At 40.6% G+C, this 10,829-nt stretch overlaps 1 protein-coding gene and 1 long non-coding RNA gene across 3 annotated transcripts in view; one reads left to right on the top strand and one right to left on the bottom strand.

Annotated features, from left to right (window-relative positions):
• Positions 1-2,210: 2,210 nt before the first annotated feature.
• On the bottom strand, positions 2,211-8,065 carry LOC307189367. The gene is made up of 3 exons (XR_013829169.1): positions 7,155-8,065; positions 5,676-5,756; positions 2,211-4,808 (listed from the first exon to the last, which is right to left on the bottom strand). It is a non-coding gene; the product is annotated as an uncharacterized lncRNA (long non-coding RNA).
• SNAPC3 (small nuclear RNA activating complex polypeptide 3) overlaps positions 6,792-10,829 on the top strand; it is a 116,830-nt gene continuing 112,792 nt past the window's right edge. For both annotated transcript variants that reach the window (XM_079927385.1, XM_079927384.1), the window contains exon 1: positions 6,792-7,055. The gene's annotated coding sequence lies outside the window, so the exon portion shown is untranslated. The remainder of the gene's footprint in view (positions 7,056-10,829) is intronic.

Below are 10,829 nucleotides of genomic sequence, written 5' to 3'. Positions count from 1 at the left end.
TTTTGCACCCCATGCACACCTTCTTTCCTGAAGACACCTCCTTCAAGTCCTCTTTCTCGGGGTTCTGTTGTGCCTTCTTTTCTGGCATGTTTCCCCTTACATTGCTAGAATCCATTATTGTCCTACAATCCAAATATTCTTCACATTCTGAATAATACTAGCATCTTTTTTATGATAAAAAAATTGTATTTCATGCACAGTTTTAGTAAACCAATAATTATCTTTGGCCATCTTTGGCAATTCTATTCTCATAGCCACTTATAGGCCTAGTACTTACAACACTTCTGACTGAGCACTTTGGATTTATATTAGGCGATTCCTACACTCACCGAGAAGAGTCAGATACAAACCTCCTCCCTAAGACCTACACATAGTAACATCTATATTCTAAAATCAGTTTTGACTCAGCACTGCAATATAGCTCTACGTGTCTCTAAAGCAATGGCTCTCAAAGTTGAGCATGCAACAGAATCACTCAGAGGGCTTGTTGAAACACAGATTGCTGGCTCCAATCCCCAGCGTTTCTGATTAGACAGGTCTGGGGTGGGGTCCACTTGTTGCTGCAGCTGCTACTGCTAATTCAAGAACCAGGCCTTAAGAATCGCTGCTCTAAACCGTGGTGAGCAACTTGAGCTCCCCGGGCACAAGCAGCCTACCTGGCAGATATAGCCCACCCTCTAAGGGATCAAGATGAAAAACTAGAAAAGTGCTTTTGTGCTGCTACTTAGCACACAAAGACTAACATTAACATTCCATCTAAACGAAACGCTGTGACCCTTTTCTCCTTGATATTCTTCCAACAATGAGGAAAACAATCTAAGTGGTGAAAATATAGCTTTATTTTCATGTGATTCGATAAAACAACATTCATTTCATTTTCATCAATTTTTCCTTTTGTTCAATTGACCGCCGTGAAAAAGAGGTGGGTCCTCACTGCTCCAAGTGAGCCTCATTCCCACGCAGATACTGGGCCATCAGTAATTAAGCCTCATCTCTTAGCCCCTTGAGACCCTGATTTGTGATCTTTGAACAATCCACGTCAATTCTTTCAGCTTCTTTTGTGGGTGTCAAATATAGAATGAGGGATAAAAGTACATGACTTTCCATATCCACAAGACTACCACCCTGGGATTTAGTTGGAGTGAAGGAAGCGCTCCTTGACTCACAGTTACGACAGACAGTGGAATGTGGTGACTGGAAGCAGCCACGGAGGTGATTTTACATGTTCCCAAGTTACCAGGTATCTCAAGTAATTTCCCCCCAAATGCCATACTAGCTAATATGCTGGGGAGGAAAAAAGATTTTTAAGGGGAAATAATTTACACTATTCTCTATACTTTATACTATCTATACACTTTCATGGCTTTTTGATGTTTCTAGCTGACTTGGAATTTCCCATTGATTTCTAGAAACATATGTAAACATTGAAAACTAGGCTCCAGGGTGATGGGCCTCAGGTGCAGTTTGAGAGCCTCTGACACCGCTCAGCAGTTAAGTCTGGGCTCAGAGGCAGCATAGTAGTATTTCTGCACATCTGAACTGTTTTATTGCCTCCTAAGCACCTTCACCGTGTGGTGGGCAGGGCCTACATCTCAACAGATGAGAAAACTGAGGCTCTGAGATGTTAGAGGACCTGCCCACAGTCATTACTGAGTGGGGATCAACCACATGTTAAGGCCCTTTTCTGTTTATATCCTTTATAAAGGATATAACTGTGGCCTGGAGGCTGTTTTTTGGAGAGGCTAGGAAAGCCTTAAATACCCCCAAATCTGCCTCAGTACAACAAACATACCCGAGAAACTGGTGAGCCCACCTACCACTCACCCACACCCCACAACCCACCCCCGACACTGCCGGCTGTTTATTTTGTCATTATCAGACAATTCCAAAGCCTTTGGAGACATAGACACTCGGTGAACTCAAAATCTGCATTTCATGCAGAAGGGATCTATAAAAATCATAAATGTCAAACTGTGAAGAATGCCGGCACAAGTCCAGAGAAGTACCTCCTGCAGGTAAAAACCTTCAACCACAAAAAATCTACCTGAGGGCACTGAAGAGAGACCCAGAAAAGGTAGATTCTGAAGGCTGCTGGGGTCTCATACTCGAGAAAGAACTTACTCTGTGGCTTACTTGTTTTTTATGGCATTAGCCTGAGGAGAGCCTCTGTGATTTAATTGGTTCAAAGAACCTGAGGACAGAGCTCAGGGCAAACACAGCAGCTGGAAGTTGAAAGGAGATATCCAGGAAAGGGAATTGGGGATAGGGTTTAACTCCTGGGACTATAAACTGCTGTCCAAATCTCTGGCTGACCCCTGACCCATACACCTGTGAGGCCAACTCCAAGCAGCCCAGATAAGGTTAAAGGAACTGAGCTGAAATCTCAGCAGCCACTCACACTAGGGGAAAGAGTGTTTATTGTTTGTGTTTATCCAAATTCACTGATTTAAAAAATAATCAGTCAATACTGTTCAGAGGATCTAAAAGAATCCAGCTCAAACTCTGGTGTATTTGATTCCAAAGTTATCTTTGTAGCTGCTTCGTAGCTATTTAAGTAATCTCCTTGCAAGCACTGTAGGTGGGAATAGGAAAATTAGCATGTCTTCCTTGAAAAGTTTGGCAATGACGATCCAGAGTTTAAAACCCCACAGCTGGAAATTTATCCTATAGATATACTCACATACATGTAAAACCGCTAACGCACAAGGTTACTCACTGTGGCAATACCTGTAATAATAGAAGCTTGACATCTATCTAACTATCCATCAGCAGAGAATTGCCTAAATACCTTGTGATACTTCCAAATAATGGAGTATTCTTCAGCCTTAAAAAATAAAATACATAAAAATGAGGAACCCCTTTAAGGGCTGATATTGAATCATCTCCAACATATATTATTAAGTGAAATAAACAAGGCACAAAGCAGTATTCATTGTTCTCCAATATCCTTTCACACTTCTTCCAAAATTTTTAGCCAGATACTTCCTCATCTGGAATCGACTGCCTTTTCCAGTGTCCCTTGCAGCTGGGTGTGCCATGGGATTGAGGTCTCCTCAATGAGGTCTGAGCAAAACTCTTATGTGGCAGCTCCCAGGACCCTTCCTTAGACACAGGTATTCTGCGACCTTTGCCCTTTGTCTTCATTGGACACATCCTTCATTGGATACACTCCATCCTGCTGTCTAGAACATGGATTCTCTCATCTTGGTTCATGATTGAGCTGGAAGAAACCTGAATGCTTCTTGGAGATCCGGCAAGTACCAACTCTGGATCACATACACTTGGAATTTTACATGAGAGAGAAATAAACTTCCATCTTGTTAAAAATCACAGTTATTTTGGGTCTTGAGTTATTTGAAGTTGAATCTATTCCTAACACTGCAAGGATTTTGCCAGATCTGGCTAATTTGCCCTCCAGAAAGACTGTGCCAATTTGCACTGCAACGAGTACTATAGGAATGGGTAGAGAGCTCTTTCTGCTGCACTGCGTTGCCTCCCAGACACCAGATGCCGGATGCCAGCTGCCGGCTGCCTAATGGATCCAGAGACAGGTAGAAAGGACCCATAAATGTGTCCTGGTGTCCAACCAGGACAGGCAGAGGTACCAATGCCAACAAGAAGGAACTTCAGAAATTGAAGCTTCCCTTACTGACACTGGTTTCAACTAACCGGCCTCTCTTGTTCTTCTCACTTTCTTCAGGTTCTAGAGCTTTGTTCTCTTCTATTCTGAGTCCCCTCCAATACCAGTCCCAGACCTATTTCCTGGTGGGAAACCAAGAATTTGGATGCCTGCCCCTCAAATAGAGAAAGAAAGAGCAGTAGGCTTCACCCAGTGTCCGCGTCTCCTGCCTGCTGAATGTGGCACCGGCCAGCAGAGTGGGGTGTGCTGATGCATAGCCCTGACTGATATATCAAACAAGCAGGAAATAAGAAGATATGACCAGGAAGCAATTTAATTCTCTTTCCCACTGTCCCTTCTGGTCATGCTATTTTCTGATCCTGGGTAGAATCTTAGGTAGGTACCATAGTTTTTGACATCACTCGGGGATATTCTAGAGTCTAGCCCAGCCTAAAAATCATAAAAACCCAAACATCATTCAATTAAAAATTCCCCCACCCCATTTCAAGCTTCTGTAGAGGGAAAAGAGAAGACAGACTCTTTCTTTCCTCTTTCTCACTCTTCCTCCTTAGCTCCATCACTAGCTACAATTTTGGGATCCTCATAGGACAGAGATGTTGGAGGGTATATACCTGTAATGAGTAGTAGGTCCCAGAGATCTAATGCACAGTATAATGAATACTGACAGTCATACTATATTATAATCATCAGACTTGCTAAGAGACTAGAACTAATGAATTATTCCAACCACTAAAAAGGAGTGACAATTATGTAACATGATAAAGGTGCTAATTATCAATTGCTACAATGGCAATCATATTGCAATATATAAATATATCAAATTAACCTGTTGTACACCTTAAATTTACACAGTGTTTTATGTCAAATACGTTTCAAGTCAAAATAAAAATAAATAAAAATTTTAAATGTGGTGACTCTCCAAGGCTGGAATGACAGAGATAAAGGGCACAAGAGCTCTCACTTGACTGCTACTGGTGCCCTCTTCGTGGGACAGATGACAAACGTTGATTCCTCCTGTCACAAAGGACTTTTGAGGGTTGTTTGGAGATTTCTGCAGGTATGGATTTTAGCCTCCCTCGTCCCCAGTGCTTCCCAGAGAAAAATGCTTCTTTGGCAAGGGGGGGACCCTTCACTCCCACCATGTGTTCCCGGAGAATGTCTGAAGATCCTGTGAAAGACAACATACAGTCAGCTCTATCTGTGAGCATCTCATCTAATGGTGTACAAGAAACACACACTTGTCCCGGACATCAGAGGACGTGCAGCTTGCCTCTAAGGAAGCCCTTCTTTCCGGCTAAGTCCCCAGCCAGGCTTTACATACACCTCCCCCAGCATAGGCAGACACCAATCCCTCTGCCCTAAAGCTCTGGTGGATGCCTATCAAGTTTTCTGAGTGGTTTTACTGAAAGCTCCTTTGCTTGAATAGAAGGGAAGGAACAGCCCCCACCCCACTCTCCTCTTCCCCCCAGAGTGGAGTAGAAGGAGAACTTGCAGAGGACACCACCGTTCTCTCTCCTAGAATCAGCTTGACTCTTTTTATTCCAATGACCTCTCAAGAATTCTTAGCGTTCTCTCGCATCACCTTGAAGTGGATAATAATCCAAGGTCACAAAGCAGGTTCGGGAACTCACTCTCTTTGCATGTGCTACAACAGATGGCCTAGTGCCTACCTTGCCTGTAAGGGTGAAGGTGAGGGTCCTTGGCACACTTTGTTTTATTTTTATGCCTTTGGGTCTTCAAACAGATAATACTGTTTGCCTCCAGGGAGAGAAACTGTCTGTTGGCGAACACAGGAGTGGACAGAAGAATTTTCAGAATACACTAAAGAGATACGCTGCAAAAAATGTCTCTGCCGTTTTTCTGGTAGACTGCCTCTTCGTTTTAAATACCCAAAGGTCCTAGAATATATACTTCTCAAGACGTTTTTCAGCCAACATTTACATAAGAAAAAATTATATTAACATTCCCGAAATACTCTTCAGGAAAACTCTTATGTTATAGTCCAAAAACAATTGGTAGAATATTAGAATCTCACCTAAATGGTTTTGAAAAGTGTACTGAGTGTCAGCACCAGGTTTCTGCCTCAAAGATGGTGCTGATGCAGAGACACGACCGCCTGCAAAACAAATATTGTTTATAACCATACGAGTTGTTTGGTGACACGGAGCATTTTTTATCCTACCCAACAGTTTAACAGTGTTTTGATTATATTTTAGGAAATTTAGGGAGCTTAGGGTCGATATTTAATGCGTTATAATTTTTCTTATTTAATATTTTACTTACTAGAGCAATGTTTCATAATCCTGCCTAAAGAGCACAAGGCTCTCTGTAATTTTTCTTTGACCCAATTTACTAATGGCTGGTCCCAGTTAGATATCTGCTTGTAAATGACTGATAACTGCAAACAATTTCTGTCCAGCAGAAAAGTTTTCCCCAAAGTTTTATTGCCCTGAATTACATTAACCAGTTTTGCATCCACTTATCAACCTCATTTTATATTCTTTCTTTCAATGACTATAGATACATATGTTTCTCCTATGCTCCTTTGAACCAATGTTAGGATCCTACTGGTTTCATTATTAATGAATTAAATACTTTTTAAACATGTGCTCACAGTATGTTTGTATTAGAGTCATGTTTTTAGCTTTCCGAAAATTCTAAAATGATAATTCAAATGTTGAATGAAGAAATTTTAGAACCACGATCATATCATTCCATTTATATGAATGTGTACATGTATATGAAAAAGAAGGAAATATTTGAAGTAATTTTTACCAAGATAGTTAACGTTAGTGGTTTTGAAACCAAGGGTAATCATCAGTTAGACCCATTAAATCTGGAACCTGCCTTCACTGATCACGCTTGCTTTAACTGTTGCTACAAAAACTTTAATGTCCGCCAAGCAGCATGTAGCCTAGACTATAAGGTGTTTGCCTGAGTTTTTTTTTTTCTTAGGAATTTCGAGTCAGCTGTGTCCAGTTCAAGCTCAAGCCAGTTAAGAATGCTTAGGACCACCGACCCTCCAACTAGGTGTATACCAGTGACCTTTTGACATCTGAGTGCCAAAACCGTCACCCTCAGAAAGTGCGAACCCACCATTTTCTGATCACGGGTCCAGTGAGGAAGCCTGTAGCTGCTACGCCTGCGCAGAACGACAATTACCGGAACTTTTTATTTCCAATCACTTTACCGCAGGCTCCCCACGCCTCAGAGAGCCCTGCTTCTCTATCCTAAAAATATCCCGAGCCCCTTGCCTTAGGAGAGATGGATCTGAGAATTGTGCTCCTATCTCGTCGCCTGGTTGCCTGGAGAATAAACCCTTTCTCGGCGGCAAACGTCGGCATCTCAGCGTTTGGCTTGCTGCGCATCAGGAAAAACAGACCTGGATTCAACAACGTTTTTCTCTGAGAGATGGGTAGAGTGTTTTTCACTTTCTTCTAAATACATTCCTTTACTGTTTACATTACTTTACAGTGGACTTGCATCACTTTTAAAATTAGGGGGAAGGGCTTACCTGGTGGCGCAGTGGTTGAGAGTCCGCCTGCCGATGCAGGCGGCAGGGTTCGTGCTCTGGTCCGGGAGGATCCCACGTGCCGCGGAGCGGCTGGGCCCGTGAGCTATGGCCTCTGAGCCTGCGCGTCCGGAGCCTGTGCTCCGCAATGGGAGAGGCCACAGCAGTGAGAGGCCCGCGTACCGCGAAAAAAAAAAAAAAAAAATTAGGGGGAAAATAATGCAGTTTATTCTCATTGTTAATGGTAATAATGTTGTATAAAGTTGCCGCAAATACTGAATTAGCAAATACTGAGCCCTTGCTAATAGGAGAAATACAGGGTTAGTTTCCTGCAAGCTTCTGGTCACAACATTTTTGTCAGCTGATCAGTGTACGTACCCTTGTTTTATGTGTGTTTCTGTTTAAAGACATTTATATAATATATATTGTTGACTCACTAACATTGAATTCACAGACAACAGCACTATAACTTAGCCTGAGCAAAGCTTATCTATACACTTAGACACATGAGCACTGTGCTTGAGGGCCAGTTTAAGCAACAGATTTACCAACAAACAACAAGAAGCACAAAAATGCAAAAAAAAAAAAGAAATGGCACTAAATAGACTACAAAAAGGACATTGGTTTTCAGCATGACAGTGAAATGAGAAAGCAGAGTATTGCCTCATTTAACCTCAGTTGGGAACGTGAGCATTGGATGACTCATTTTCCACTGCTTTGTACATTATAATTTAGAACATAAAATGTTAAAGTTCTATAAATTATAATTTTAGAATGTCAAAAAGCTAAAACATGACTCTAATACATATCATGAGCACACACTAAAAATCTATTTAATTCATTAGTAAGTGAACCAGCACAATAGTAATGCTGGTTCAAGGGAGCATAGGAAAGACCTTGAAAGTGCCACAAGTATTGACTTGGGGGTTACAAATAAATTTTAGCTAGTTGGTGAATTCAAAATACTGAATCCACAAATAATGAAGATAGACTATATAGCTATTTTTTACCATTTGAAACTATAATACAAAAGAATTTTTTAAATCGCCTATGTAAGTTTTGCCTCAGCTGCTAGACTCTGAGCTCTAGAAGACAGGGATGATTTCTCATTCATAACAAAATACTAAACAGCTAGCTAAGTGCTTAATAAATGTCCTTTTCTCACCACCACCCACTTCTCTGAATGACAAACTACAGAGCACACACAAAAATTTATTCTCAGTTCTGTAAAGAAGTTCTGCTGTTTAGAAATGATCTGTCATTGTTTTTAGCCACCCAGCATCTAAAACACTGTGGTGAGAGAACTCCCACCTAAGGCAAAGTTTACCTCCCTCTTGAAAAGCTGAAAATGCCAGACTTTCTTCCACAGCCTCCTTTGTAGCTAGAATGCAAGTTATGACCTAGGGTCCACCGATCACAGGAGCCCAACTCAGGTGCTGAATTCAAGGCTTGTACGTGAACCAGCAGGTATCCTGCAGAATCCATATCAATGTGGGTAGTGACAGTGGAAACTGCTACAAGCCATTTCCAAAAGCAGCTAGAGGAACAGTCCTAGTGAAGGTGGTCGGTGTCCAGTAATGTCACTAGCACTGGCAACATGAACTGCAGAGTCTGTACAGTGGGACCCACATTGTGGCATGATAATGGACATTATTTCTGGTTGTGACGTCTCTAAGTTGGTTCTATGAGCCCTCTGGAAAACAAGCAAGATATCCTTTTAATTAATTCCTTTTCTGCCTCAGTTAGCAAAAAATGGTTTCTGTTGGGGTACTTCCCTGGTGGTCCAGTGGTTAAGACTCCGTGCTCACTCTAAGGTGCGTGGGTTCGATCCCTGGTCGGGGAACTAAGATCCTGCATGCCACGCAGCGTGGCCAAAAAATGAAAAAGAAAAGAAGCAAGAAATGGTTTCTGTTGCCTGCAGCTAAGAATCCTGACTGATACATATATACATACATATATGGAATTATCCTCCTAGATAACAATTTGGTCTCAATTTGACAGCTTTAACAAAGAGCAGAATTACAACAGATTAAATAATAACATGTGTTGAGCATGCACAATGTACCAGGCACTTTACTTATATTATCTGATTTATCTTATCTGGTAGATACTGTTTTCAGTATTTTTTTATGGAAGTATAGTGATTCACAATGTTGTGTTAATTGCTGTACAGCAAAGTGATTCAGTTATACATATATATATATATATATATACATTCTTTAATTTTTTTTCCATATGGTTTATCATATGATATCGAATATAGTTCTCTGTGCTATACAGTAGGACCTTGTTGTTTATCCATTCTCTATATAAAACCTTACATGGTGGTTACTGTTTTGATTCTCACTATACAGAAAAGGAAACTGAAGCTTAAAAGTGTATGGTAGAGGATGAGGTTACCACCCCTATATCCATTCTTCTCTTCTTCCTCAGCAATAGAAAATCCAATTTTTAGCTGGACACAAGTAACCAAAACAGAGATTTACATTTCTCAGACTCTTTTTTTTCCAACTGTGACAACCTTAAAAAAGAGCCAATGACATGTAAACATAAGCATTGTATGGCTACTCCTTGAAACTTACTTAAAAGATTAGTTGGCCTTCACCTTTGCCTTTTTATTCTTTCAATTTGCTGGGATGTAGATGTAATGGCTGGAATTCAAGTGACTCTCTTGTTCTATGAGGATACACAATCAGAATGTTGATCTAGCAAAATAGAGAGAAACTAGGTCCTTGATGACCATGTAGCCACCATATCAGCTCTCTACTGCCTATGTCTGAATTTCCTTTATGTTAAAAATAAATAAATAAATCTCTATCTTGTTTAAACCACTGTTAGTTTAGGATTTTCTGTTGTTTAGAGGTGAATGCTAACAAATTTAAGAGGTAATATGCTCCAAATCACTCAGCTAGTGATGAGACAGGAAATGAAGCATAGTGCCAGAGTCCTTGGCCACTGCACTCTCTCTACTGAGCCGTGGTGCCTCAGTGCCACCATATATTAGATCCAGAAAGATCTGGAAGAAGACCACACCACTCTCAGAATTTGGTAATAATAGTGTTTTCTCCATTTAGGCTCTAGAAATCTTGTTTTTCTCAGGGCAGAGAAGAGGAGAGGATTGATCTTTTCTCCTCCTACTTTCCTAAACTTCCACCCTCTATGATTTTCTTCATTCCCTTTTTCTTCACCTAAAATAAAATAAAAATAACATTATCATGCACTTTTTGAATATCCAGACTCTAAATCGACGGGCTGCTTTTCACTCCAGAGCCAGCAAGGATTCACTTAGAGACACTTATTTATTAGTTAATTAACTATGAATAGTGAAAAGTTGATGAAGCAATGAAGAATATATATTTAGGCTAATTTTTTTCTACTCTTCTTTCATTCTGTTGTCTTCGACAAAGTTTTGTTTCTAACTCAGGTAATACCTAGACCTGAAATGAGTTCAACCTACAGTCGAGTCAAACTTAATGTTTCCCAGTGGTTCTCACTTTAGCTTCCTGGTCATTTAAAAATTCTACATAAAAACAAAACAAAATTAGAAGACAAGAATCGTGATGATCAGTTATATAAACTAAAACTGGAGGATTTTATAAAAGCAGAAAACAGGTTTTAGTGAAATTTTACCTGCTTTTTGTACCCCATAAAATGGATAGACCCCAGCTTTCAGATTCC

This window comes from Stenella coeruleoalba (genome assembly GCF_951394435.1).
Source record: "Stenella coeruleoalba genome assembly, chromosome: 7".
NCBI classification, from domain to species: Eukaryota; Metazoa; Chordata; class Mammalia; order Artiodactyla; family Delphinidae; genus Stenella; species Stenella coeruleoalba.
Note: the sequence above shows the minus strand (reverse complement) of the source record. Positions and strands in the feature narration are given on the sequence as shown.